Genomic DNA, 13,096 nt, shown 5'->3' with positions numbered 1-13,096 from the left:
ATTTCATAAACCTTTGCAAAACATCTAAAATTTGCCTGGATGGTTGGTAGGTGCTGGAAGGGATACTAATGAAATGCCATGAAAGAGCTTCCTAGGAAGATAGGTACATCTTTACTAGTAAGTAATATGTGTTTATATGTGTGTATAATAATTGTTTTCTAAAAGTTTTTATGGTAGTATATATACAATTGTTTCACAAGCTATTTCCCTTAAAATATTAATTCTATTAGGTAGGTGGATCAAAACTTTAACAAGTCCCTTTGCTGTAAGAATTCTCAAATTCTTCAACACACTCCTGTACATTATTATTCTTCAAGAAGAAAATTTAATTCCAAACATCATTTCCAAACATGTTGTATTAGTCTGTTTTCATGCTGCTGATAAAGATATACCAGAGACTGGGTACTTTATAATTGAAAGAGGTTTAATGGGCTAACAGTTCCATGTGGCTGAGGAGGCCTCACAATCATGGTGGAGAAGGTGAAAGGTACGTCTCACATGACGACAGACCAGAGGAGAGAATGAGAGCCAAGTGAAAGGGGTTTCCCCTTATAAAACCGTCAGATCTTGTGAGACTTATTCACTACCATGAGAATAGTATGGGGGAAACCACCCCCATGATTCAATTATCTCCCTCCAGGTCCCTCCCACAACACATGGGAATTATGGGAGCTACAATTCAAGATGATATTTGGGTGGGGACACAGCCAAACCATATCACATGTTTATCCTCTGAGCTTTTTTTTTCTTTTTTCTTCACAGTGAACATTGGTAACTAATAGTCTCTGAACTGGATTTTGGATAATGGGATTACAAACAAATATAATTCAATATCCACATTCACAATACAGATTAATGTAAAGTGGAATTAGTCAAAAATATTCATAGGACGTAATGAGGTTAGCCAGGACTTCATGGAAATTCAGGTTGTTCCAGACCCATATACACTCCATTTACATGAAAAAGGAAAAGTTGGTAATCATATGGCTCTTCATTCTTTTCCCTTTTCCTCTGCTAACTGGTCCCAGTGCTGATATTCACCGGACTCTGGTTCAACTCTAGGAAGGCAATTGTCAAAGGAATTAATCAAAAGGGAAAGAAGGCAATTTGTACATAAATATTATAACAACACTATTTCAAGCAGTGAAAAAAACAGTAAACAATGTAAGGCCATAAATTTGGAGACAGTTAAGAAATCCACTATAGAATTCTGAAAAGGCATTGCAGAAGAGAAATATCTCGGCAAAATTGCTCTGAGGAATTGTATGTTAAATAATGTCAACCAAAAAACTGAATCCAAAATCATTATAACTATATAATTCAGATTTAAACTGAGAGCACTCAAAAATATATGTTGCAAATACAGTTGGATATTTATTCTTTTTTGCGTACTTTTTTGTGGTTATTCTAAAAAATACTGTAAAAAGAAAAATGTCTGGAAGTTTAACTCCCTGTCACAGGTTGGGTTTTCTGGGAGCAGATGCTTATTTAGATGGGTTTCGGAGGGTAAGATGGGAAAGGAAGGACAGGAAGCAGGACTGGGTAGAGGAAAAAGTTGAACTGGAATGCAGGCCAACAAATCTTTGACCAGTTCAACAGGAGTAATAAAGGGAACATTGTGCTTCAGAGTGATGGGGCCTTTCAACAACTGCCTTGCTTAGTCAGCAGCTGCAGGCTGCCTTGAAAAGGGTGAAATCTCTGGAGAGGTGACTCCTTACAGCTGAGGTGGAACTTGAAGTTGCTGATTGCTGGGTTGCCTCCTGATTGTCCTCCCCACGGCTGGGCAGTAAGTACCTACTTCCTTGACGGAATTCTGACAGAGCATCTCTCAGTGTACCACCCACGTTGATTATCAAGTTCTGTCAAAGTGCATTCAAATTATCTGAAAGAGAGGCTATATCCAAAAGATTTTGCCCTCCACTGTTTTGGAGACTTTCCACAGTGGTGCACTAGATCATTATTTCCTTCGCAGCAGTTTTGGTTCAAATTGTCAAGTTGTTCTGTAGTGTTCCATACTAGAGTTGCTGTAGACTACACTACATTAAGCACCAAATGCTAAGTAAATAGATGAAAATGAAGCTGATACCTAGCATTAATGGCTGGGATGTGTTCAGCACTGTTGAAATGATAACATTCACTTATATATTTCTGACATTGGGTAGAATAATTGATTAGTTTGGAGGGGTGGATAATACCAACTCATATTTTGCATCGCTTGTCTAGGCCACTCGCTGAGCACCTATCTCCTTTTCAGAAGCCAGAAAAATTTCTTTAATTCTCATTTACAAAGTTAAGTAAAAAGCCCATGATGAGAAGAATATCAATGTTTTAAATAAGGAACAATCAGTAACAGTGCTGTGCTGAGCTATATTAGCAACAGAAGTAAAAGAAAAAGATCAGTCATACCGATTTTATTTCTTATTTACATTTTGATTCTATGTTCATCATGGTTCTTTAGGGTACTCATTTTGATTTTTTAAAATATTGCACTCAAAATGTATTTATCTGGATTACTGAGTTTTTTTTTTTTTTTTTTTTTTTTTTTTTTTTGCATCTCTTTAAATTTTGTGCCTGACATGTTTCTTTTGCCTCACTCTATTTGCAGGCCTGGTAATTAAAAGTATATACATTTCCACAACGGTTGAACTAATTTACACTCCCATCAAAGGTATACAAGTTCCTTTTTGTCCACAACCTCACCAGCATCTGTTATTTTTTGACTTTTTAATAATAGCCATTTGGGCTGGTGTGAGATGATATCTCATTGTGGTTTTGATTTGCGTTTCTCTAACAATCAGTGATGTTGAGCTTTTATTCATATGATTGTTGGCCACATGTATGTCTGATTTTGAAAAGCGTCTGTTCATGTCCTTTGTCTACTTTTCAATTGCGTTGACTTTTTTATTGTAAAATTTGTTTAAATTTTTATAGATGCTGGATATTAGATACTAGATGTCAGATGCATTTTATGCAAAAATTTTCTCCCATTCTGTAGGTTGTCTGTTTACTCTGTTGACAGTTTCCTTTATGGTGCAGAAGCTCTTTAGTTTAATTACATCCCATTTGTCACTTTTTGCTTTTGTTGCAATCACTTTTGGCATCTTTGTCATGAAATCTTTGCCTTTGCCTCTGTCCTGAATGCTATTGCCTTGGTTGTCTTCCAGGATTTTTATAGTTTTGGGTTTCACATTTAAGTCTTTAATCCATCTTGAGGTTGATTTTATATATTAGGTAAAGGAGGGGTCTAGTTTTAATCTTCTGCAATTCCATTACTGGGTATATACCCAAAGGAATGTAAATCATTCTATTATAAAGACATATGCATGTCTGTGTTCATTGCAGCACTGTTCACAATAGTAAAGACATGGAATCAACCTAAGTGTCCATCAATGATAAACTGGATAAGGAAAATGTGGTACATACACACCATGGAATAATATGTAGACATAAAAAACAGTGAGATCATGTCCTTTGCAGGGACATGGATAGAGTTGGAGGCCATTGTCCTTAGCAAACTAATACAGGAAAAGAAACCCAAATACCACATGTTCTCTCTTATAAGTGGGAGCTAAATGATGAGAACACATGGACACATACAGGGGAACAGTACACACTGGGGCCTATTGGAGGGTGGAGGATGAAAGGAGGGAGAGGATCAGGAAAAATAACTCATGGTTACTAGGCTTAATACCTGGGTGATGAAATAATCTGTACAACAAACCCCCATGACACATTTTCCTATGTAACAAACCTGCACATGTACCCCAGAACTTAAAAGTTAAAATACATACACAAACACACACATGCATGCGTGCACACACACACACACACGTATATATATGTGTGTATTTGTCCAAAATCTCTCATTGTTTTCTGTGGGAGGGCTGGTCTGATATGAACTACTCCTCTCTTAATTGAAATGGAACTCACAAAACTCAGAGACAATAGTTGTGTATAACAAAAATGAAGGCTTCCAAAAGGCCTTGTACAGTTTTTTTATACACAAAAGAGAAAGACCTCAGTTTCCAAGGTATCACACACTCTTTCTGTAATTATCAGGGCTCATCAATTCTGTGTTGCCAATTTAGATTATTCTTGCCTATTCAACAGATGGCAGATATATGCCATTATCTAGTCCCCTAACTTCCAAGCAGGTATTACATATTTTAAAAAATTAAAAAAAAATTTTTTTAAATGTTACTATGAAGCAAGAAATACATTAGTTAATGTGTGTCTGGTACGTTTCCTTTTAATTTAACATTTGTTGTGTTGAAGAATAGAATCTTAACAATGTAAATAATGTCACCAAACACTATAATTATAATTTTCCATAACAGAATAGTGTGTGGTATATGCTATAACCCAGACAATATTCTGAATAGGTTAATTTATCTCTACATATCTTCCTCCCAGATCCACACCTTTACTGCAGTCACATATACTGTTCCCCCATCCCCCTGCCCCTCAGAGACTCTCTACCTCTGCTGTGTCAGATTCTCCTTGGCTCTTCTGTGTCGATCCTTACTGCTCCCCTTCTCCCACTTGCTTGTTCCCTCTGTTAACAACTATAGGTCCTTTTATTTCTTTTCCTTCTTTGCCCCCTACATTTCTTTTCTATTGTAGGGCAAGATCACTCTAGTTATCTAGTTTCCTTACTTCTATATCTATACCAGTACCTCCAGCACCACCACTCCGAGTTGACATAATGAAAAAGTCAAAAAGTGTGGTGGACCAATTAGAAGTCTCTTTCACAGGCAGAAAAGAGGAGAGATGGTGAATATTTGACTTAATATTTTGATCTCTTCTATCCTAGTCTTTATTTCTGGTGATTGTTATCTTGTTTTGTATAACTTGGGTCAGGTTCAAATACCCAGAGTCTGCTGAGATCTGTAGAGGTGACTGGACATTATACACAATTATACTCAAACATGAATATACAACATCTTTATGCCACATTCATAATGTATTATTTGATATGTAGATTTAAAATAGACCCCAAGTTTTAGCGACCTTTTCATAATCACTGGGCATAGTTAAATTGGACACCAAAGAAGGTAGTATGACATGTGTTAATTTCTTTTTTATCATGAGATTTTACATAAATGATTACCATGTCAAGCTTCTGCCTTCCCCAAATAAAGGGCTTTAAATATTTCTAAGCAGTCCTTTGGGGCTACAATAAGGCAAGCTGTAGTAAAACTATGAATATATGCGATACTTGTCAAGTACTTCTGTCAGAAGAGGACTGGTATCCAGGGGAACATGCTTAAAACGTATGTCCACTCAACCACCATCCCAGAAATAATCACAAAATCAGGGGGAAGAGAATAATCTTATTTGTTGTATGAGCGTTTTAGGAGAAATAAAAAATAAGAAACTTTGAATTGGTTTTCGTTCTTGGCCTTTAGTTTTGATGTCAAGTCTTATATTAGTCAAGCTACAGTCAGTCTGGGGATGGGAACCACAACAGTAAGTTGAGCAGGAAAACGTAAGTATTTTAGTTATCCATTAGGTATAGGATGGTTAACTAGTAAAAGTAGTAAGAACTGTAAGGTATTTAGAGGTAGCAACTGAAAAAAAAAAAAATGCTACTACCCCTAGTACTTAAGGAAAAGTAAAAACGGAAGGGACTTAGGAACAGAAGCAAGGATCTCTCACAAGCCTGTAAGATTCTGATGAGAGGGGCAGCTACTGCAGGAACATGCTGCCTGCCGCTGGATTGGGGAGGAAAGCGGATGGAGGCCATTCACTGTGGTGGAACTGGGAGAATTGCTGCTATTTGGGGAAGCCCTCTGGGACCCCTGGGACACTGATTTGCTCACCATGGCATGAAAAATAGAACACTGGGAAGAGAAGAAAATCCCTTCTTCCTCTTCCAGCCTTGCAGTCTCTCTCTCTCTAGCGCCCTCTATTGCAAGACCCTAACGCTGCTTAGGTTCTTTCTGCCAGCTGGCAAAGAGGTGTGTGGTCTGCACAGCCCAGCTCCCATATCAAAAAACAGGACCAAAAGGTTGCATGTGGAGATGAGAGGTAAAACATTAATAACTAGTACTACTATTTAAAAAGTTCTGTCACTAAGCAGTTTTATCTCATTTCTAGTACTTTTAATTTGGTACATGATAGCTTGAATGATAATATCAATAAAAGTGCAAGTTTCCTAAATTTACACTAAGTTTTATGTAATATGTATGATTCAAAACAGGAGTTTTTATTAGCTTTTGTTTTTTTATATACATCATAAAACAAAACAATGTGCACATAGAAAAATTATTCAGAGGTCATTACAGGCTTCCAGTGTATTTGGGAATTGTGACTATAGTTCACTCTACCTTCTGCTTGAATATTTCCTACAACCAGGGGTTAGTTCACTAGCTGATGAGTCACTTTCTTGTCTAGAAATTTCTAATTTTAAGAATATTTCTTCTTACCTTGTCTCCAAATCTGTTTTTTCTTAACTGCCTGCCATTGGTCCTCATTTTGTCATAAGGAATGTGCTAAAACCTTCTGTGGTAACCTTTATGACAACCCCCCAAATATTTGAAGACTCTGTATTGTCTCTGTTAACTATTCCTCATATGGTAAAGTTTCTGTACCCCCACATTATTGGAGTCATACTCCTATAACCTCACTATTCTTGTTTTTTGTTTTGTTTTGTTTTGTTTTGTTTTTTGAGACAGAGTATTGCTCTGTCACTCAGGCTGGAGTGCAGTGGCATGATCTCAGCTCACTGCAACGTCTGCCTCCCAGGTTCGAGTGATTCTTCTACCTCAGCCTCCTGAGTAGCTGGGACTACAGGTGTGTGCCACCATGCCTGGCTAATTTTTTTTTTTTTTTTGTATTTTTAGTAGAGACGGGGTTTCACCATGTTAGACAGGATGGTCTCAATCTCCTGACCTTTAACATCTCTTTTAAAATGCAGGTCTCAGAAATTAACTTGATGAGTTAGACATAATAGAAATGAGGCAAAGTACAGTGGATATATTACTTTTAGGATCAGATATTATAGTTCCATGAATGATGCCTTAAGAATTGACTGGCTTTTTCAACAATTGCATCACAGTTTTACTTTTCTTATCACTATCCCACTCCCCCACCTTAGAGTCATTTTATAAACCTCGAGTTCTTTTTTTTTAAAGGACCAATGTTCACTGAATTGTTTTTAATCTAGAAAAATATACCAGATCTTGTACCAAAAATATAGTAAGTAATAAATTATTTCTCACTTTCCCTCAGACAACCCTCCTAACTGGAATGGCAGGAATAGTTGGTGGAAGCGCTCCTTGACTCTTCCAAGTCTCCTTGTAACCTTTTAACATTTACCTTAAAACCTGGGAAAGCAGTGTTTCCCTCTGACTAGAAAGCCAAAAGTGAGAGTTGGATATTAGGCGAAAATTACTTTTAATTCCCCCACATCCTCAAGGAAGGTTCATGACATATTCATTTCCTTCATATTACCTAATATAATGTGAAACATACTAGGACAAAATTAATTCTTTACAAAGCAGCATTTTGTAATGAGTGCTGCTTCCTTCATTTTGCTTCCTCTGGACTGCACAATGTTGATTGTAGTTGGAATCTATCTCTTATGACACTTGAAAGAGTTTTTTAAGCTCAGTGGTTTTCAAGGCAAGAAAATGACTTATTTGGAACAACTCACACTCAAAATGTATTTTATTTTCTGTAAAATTATTATATAGGTAAATGAAATATTCATTTTACTACACAAAAATTTCAACGTACATACATCCAACAATGTATGTGCTGCATATTCTTTACTTGGAATGTTCTTTCCTCAGATAGCTGCTTGACTAATTCTCTTACTTCCTTCCAGTGAAGGAAGAGTTCACTCTTTCAGTGAGGCCTGGCTTGAACAACCATTTGATATTGCAAACTGTCTCTTCTACCTTCTCCCAGCCTCATCTTCCCCTTCCTACTCAACTTTTTCTTTTTTTCCAGAGCACTAAGTATTTTCTAACACACTGTGTCATTTACTTATTCATTATGTTTAACACAATGGGAATCTGTTTTCCCTGTACCCTCCCACCCACTCCCACCCCTGAGGGTAGGTATCTTTGTTTCCTTGTTTGCTTTGTGCAGATGTAACACAATAGATATTTGTTGAATTAATGGCATTAGCTTTCAGTTCCTTCTTACAAATGGGTGATAATTATTACTGACAAGAATATATTCTTTGTTCCGGGTATGTCAAACTTTTTTTCTTCTCAATTGTCCAAGTTCTTCAGTTTCTTCTCTGTGCATTTCATAGTATTTTTGCTCTTACAGGCTGCCCTGCTTCATGTTTCATTGTTTCAGCTCATTCTCCAGCTCTGTACACTAAAAGTTTGACCTTTAACAGATTTAACCTGAAACTTTGCTTGCCTTTGAAATGTTCTGTAAAATACAGGTGTCTGGCTCCCATCACTCTGCAGCTCCTTTTAACTGAGTCACTTCCATCCCCAGTCTTCTCTACTCATCTCTAGAGAGGGTTACACTTTATAATCGTCCTTTTTGGCAAGAAAAGTAACTTTCTGGCTGGAAGCTGCAATACAACTCATTTTTAAAAAGTGTTCAGTACTATGTTACTTCCAGTATAACACCATCAGACATCCCTTTTGTAGAAGCAATAACTCAGGAACATTCCTGCTTAACCATTTCCTGTCTCACTTCTGACCAATACTTAACCATGCTACTTATTCCATGAGTCACATGGCTGAGACCACCATCGTTCAGTTCTCAACCTAAATGCTAATTCTCTAGGGAATCTTTCTTGGACCATTTATGATGGGTAATTACCCTTTACAGAAATACACTGTACCCTGGTTATTTTCTTCACATTTCATGTATATATATTTGTTTATTATCTGTCTCTACTACACTGTAACCTCCAACATATCTGTTTTATATAGCAGAGAGCAGTCATTCAATAAATAAACAGATCTGAGGGCAAACTGGCATGTTGTCAACTTGTGATATTGGAAGTTTACATAAATTTAATAAAATCTTTAAAAAATAAAATACTGCATCACAACTTTTACCAGAAGGCACACATTTTATAATTTATATTTGTACAAAGTAATAATAATGAACTATGATAAGTCTCAATATGTCTTACCTCATTTATTCTCAATTATTTGAATTCAGCATTGCCTTTTTTTTTCCAATTTACAGAAGAGAGAACTGAAGTTTAGTGGTTAAATAACGTACCCAAAGTTATGCAGCTAGGAAGCAGCAGCCTTCTGAAAGAACAATTGATCTTAACTACTTTGCCCTACTCCTCCAGCAGACTATTCAAATGATTAACTTCCTGGTACTATTGCTTATGAAAGTAAAATATTTTAATGCATGCAATGAAAAAACAGCATTAAATAAATTAGGAGAAATAGTTGCTGTTTTACTTTTTAAAAAATTGTCTAAGTATAAAGGTTATAGCTCTCCAAATGAGCAGGCAGTAAATTGATTTTTCTTGTAATCTGAAAATAGTAGCCATGTTTCCCTCTCAATGTTTGAGTTGGGGTTGGGATGGGTGGAACAATGTGGAATCATCTCTGTAGGTTTATATTGATTGCCTTCTCCAACACTGTGCATCTACCACTTTGCACTCCTGTCAAGCCAAGGTTACAGAATGTCTATTCTATAGTCCAAATACCATGCAGAAAACACCCATAAATAGGCTGTTTTCATGGGACTAATTCATTTCTATAGCAGTTCCCCTGAGGCGCTAAACAGAGAACCAACGCTGAGGATGGGATTTCCAAGGTAATTACATCTGACAGATAGCCAAAAATGTGAGACAGACATTGCAAAATTATAATAAGTTGAAATCCAGAGCTAATACTCCATCAATTCCTACTGTGATTAGTTTAGTTTGACACTTTTCGAAGCACAAATCTAAGCTATTGAAGTGATTTGTGCTTCATTTCAGTTTGCAAATGCTCCTTTTTCCTTAGAAACTTTCCAATCTTTGACTTGATTGACAGCCAGTTGATTTTTATGTAAAAGAAAAAAGGAGACAATGAGATAAATTAGTTATATGCTTTTCTCCTTTTTTTTTTTTTTTTTGAAAGGACAAACACTATAATTTAACTAGGTTCTGATCTAACAATACATTTTGGTCCAGTAATCAAATTTTGATCAAATGGATTTTTTAATATGTGTTAGCAAACACGACTATAGTAGTTAACGAGTTATCAAAAGGCCAAATAAAATTAACCATCACTTTGGCTAATATCACGGTCTAAATAATTTTAGAATTGTTGTGCTTCTGCATAGGGAGCCTTTGGGAAAGCCATCACCGAAAGGCTAAATAGTAAAACCTTGGGCACCTGAGCTCGGATGGGGATGCAAAGGGGAATATGTAAGGGTCTAAACAGGAAGATTTCAAAGTCAAAAGCTTATATATAATAAGGGAGACTTTAAAACATGTTATATCAAACCTGGAAGCTATTCTGTTCTTATCTTGCCAGAAGCTACAGTGAGATATAAAACTCCTCCAGCTGCTATATTCAACCTTACAAAAATATCTATACAAAATTGTAAACATAGCAGGGTCATCCCCAGGAAGTTGGCAACTGCAGTAGCCATTTTACTCAGTTATCATCCATGTAGGTCAAGGCTTAAAAATGGAATGAATGAAGGGAGCGTACCTTTTTTCAAAGAGGATAGAGCTTTGCTTATGCAAACAACTTCCAACAAATTACCACAATTTTGTTGTTCTTAGAAATGTAATTGATAAATAATCTGTACTAAAAGAGTAGACATGAAGCAGATAAAGAAAGACAGTCAGACAATTTCTTCCTTTATTATCAGAAGCCCTGATAACAAAGAGTTGATCATACTGAAGCAGACAGGAATGGGATCCATCGGGCAATGAAAGCAGATGTCAGCATGAGCTCATCACAGATCTGTTTAGTTTTTGAAACTTATTGCATTATGTTTACCCCTTAAGTAAGCAGTATATAGTTCTCAATGCATGGTGTTTGGTTTATTCATTCTCAGTAAACCTTTTTAGTGTCTTTATAGAGGTCAAACTCAAAGTTTGAGAGCTCTAAATTATCTGTAACAATATACAAAGGAATTAAAGTGTCGCCATATTAACAATGTTTAGAAAAGCCTAAGTGTTTTTAACAATACTAGGTATTGTTAAAGAAAAATATTTGAACTGGATGAAACTCCAAACGGCACTAAAAGTGAACGAAGCAGATAAGTTGAGCGTGGAAATAAAGTCTTGTCTTAGTGTGTTGCAAGTTATACAAGTGACTACTGTGCTTTGTGATGCAATGCCAGTTCAAGTAGGAGGAAGCAGCTGCTCAGCCAAATGTAAACTAAGCGGCCAGTTGTTCAAGGGGGTGGCTGCTAGACCACCTGCCTCTTACTAGGTAACAAAACACAAGACTCCTCTTGATATAACTGAGAGTATAGTACTCAACTGGTATCAAAATGGATATGCATTTTCCTCCTTGATATGAGGGTAATTTTGTAAACAATTGCATGCAATTACACACATATTTTTAAAGCATCTTTTTAGAGGAAGACACTGCTTTACAGCATGATATTTGTAGAAGTATTTGAACCATACATGATCAGGTACACAAAGTGTATATGATAAAACAAAGAGAAACAGTTGTGTACTGTTTATGTACTGAAATATCAAAGTATGAGACACATGTAACCTGTCTCAGGGTAAGAGCAGTTTCTTACAATTTGAGCTTGTCTAACCTAAAGGCCTTGCATTTGGACAATTAGATCAAAAGAGAATTCTTCCAATGAGAGCTCAGCAATTCTTCTATGGCAGATAGTGTTTTATTTACTAGAGCTGTCAGAATTCAAATACTAAACTTTGGAAATAGTTGATGTGACACTTTATAAATCAGATAAAGCAACTGGAAATGCATTACTGATGATTCGTGACCAAAATGAAATAACCATGATAAACCCATCAAAAACCTGTCTTGAAATGGGAGAAAATGTGACGGGCCAAAATATTGGAATCAGATTAAGCAAAAGGCAAAGCTATGATTTTGGAAGAAGGAAACTTGACTTACATGGACTATTGTTAACTCTAGAGATGCTCTGAAGTCAGGCATGTTGAATGTTTTGGACCATTAAACATAAAATACATCTTACACATGTTTATTTTAAATATCTAATTGTTTGACTTTACATACTCAGGACATGGTGTTACAGTTTATTGAATAAAGATTTTTAAAAGCCCTTTGATTCTAAGATAATTCAAAACATATTTTGCTTTCTATTTATAACATTTTGGAAATAGCATTTTGCTAAAAATTGGATTTATAATGCTTAAAGGAGTTCTAAAGTTTGAAGAATGAATTTCCTAGTTGAATATTTATGAAAAGTCCTTGATATTTTGAACTAGTGTGCATATACATTTTCTTATTGTTCGGTTATACCTATAAAGATACAGCATTGGGGAAAAAAAGAAGACCGAAAGGAACATGACAATTCACTTTTTTTTTTTTTTTTTTTTTTGAGATGGAGTCTCGCTGTCTCCCAGGCTGGAGTGCAGTGGCGCGATCTCGGCTCACTGCAAGCTCCGCCTCCCGGGTTCAGACCACTCTCCTGCGTCAGCCTCCCAAGTAGCTGCGACTACAGGCGCCCACCACCATGCCCGGCTAATTTTTTGTATTTTTTAGTAGAGACGGGGTTTCACCATGTTAGCCAGGATGGTCTTGATCTCCTGACCTCGTGGTCCGCCCACTTTGGCCTCCCAAAGGGCTGGGATTACAGGCGTGAGCCACCGCGCCCGGCCGCCAATTCACAGATTTTGAATTAGCTGATTTTATTGTTGAACAAAGCAAATACCCCGAACGCATGCAGGTAGCCAGCAAGTGGCTACAAACATATAGTGGGTTTTTATATGGAATTAAAGCTATAGTTGTTATAATTCTACTTTTAACAGTCAGTAGATACTGAATTTGCATCAGTAGTTACATGGAGCTTACTCTCACATTCTGTTCTTTCATAATTCTCTATCAGGCTTACTCTGAGATTTTGTTCTTTTCAATTTTTTATCAGTACCTCTGAAGGCTGCCCCTGACAGTGTATCCAGTACACATAAGTAGTCACCTCCTTCAAC

At 36.5% G+C, this 13,096-nt stretch overlaps 1 long non-coding RNA gene across 1 annotated transcript in view; it reads right to left on the bottom strand.

The window, feature by feature from the left end:
• Positions 1 to 370: 370 nt before the first annotated feature.
• Positions 371 to 13,096, bottom strand: part of LOC139357165 (uncharacterized) — a 178,207-nt gene continuing 165,481 nt past the window's right edge. The window contains exon 5 of the long non-coding RNA XR_011609898.1: positions 371 to 1,058. This is a non-coding gene — a long non-coding RNA (uncharacterized lncRNA). The remainder of the gene's footprint in view (positions 1,059 to 13,096) is intronic.

Source organism: Macaca nemestrina, chromosome 11 (genome assembly GCF_043159975.1).
Source record: "Macaca nemestrina isolate mMacNem1 chromosome 11, mMacNem.hap1, whole genome shotgun sequence".
Classification (NCBI taxonomy): Eukaryota; Metazoa; Chordata; class Mammalia; order Primates; family Cercopithecidae; genus Macaca; species Macaca nemestrina.
Note: the sequence above shows the minus strand (reverse complement) of the source record. Positions and strands in the feature narration are given on the sequence as shown.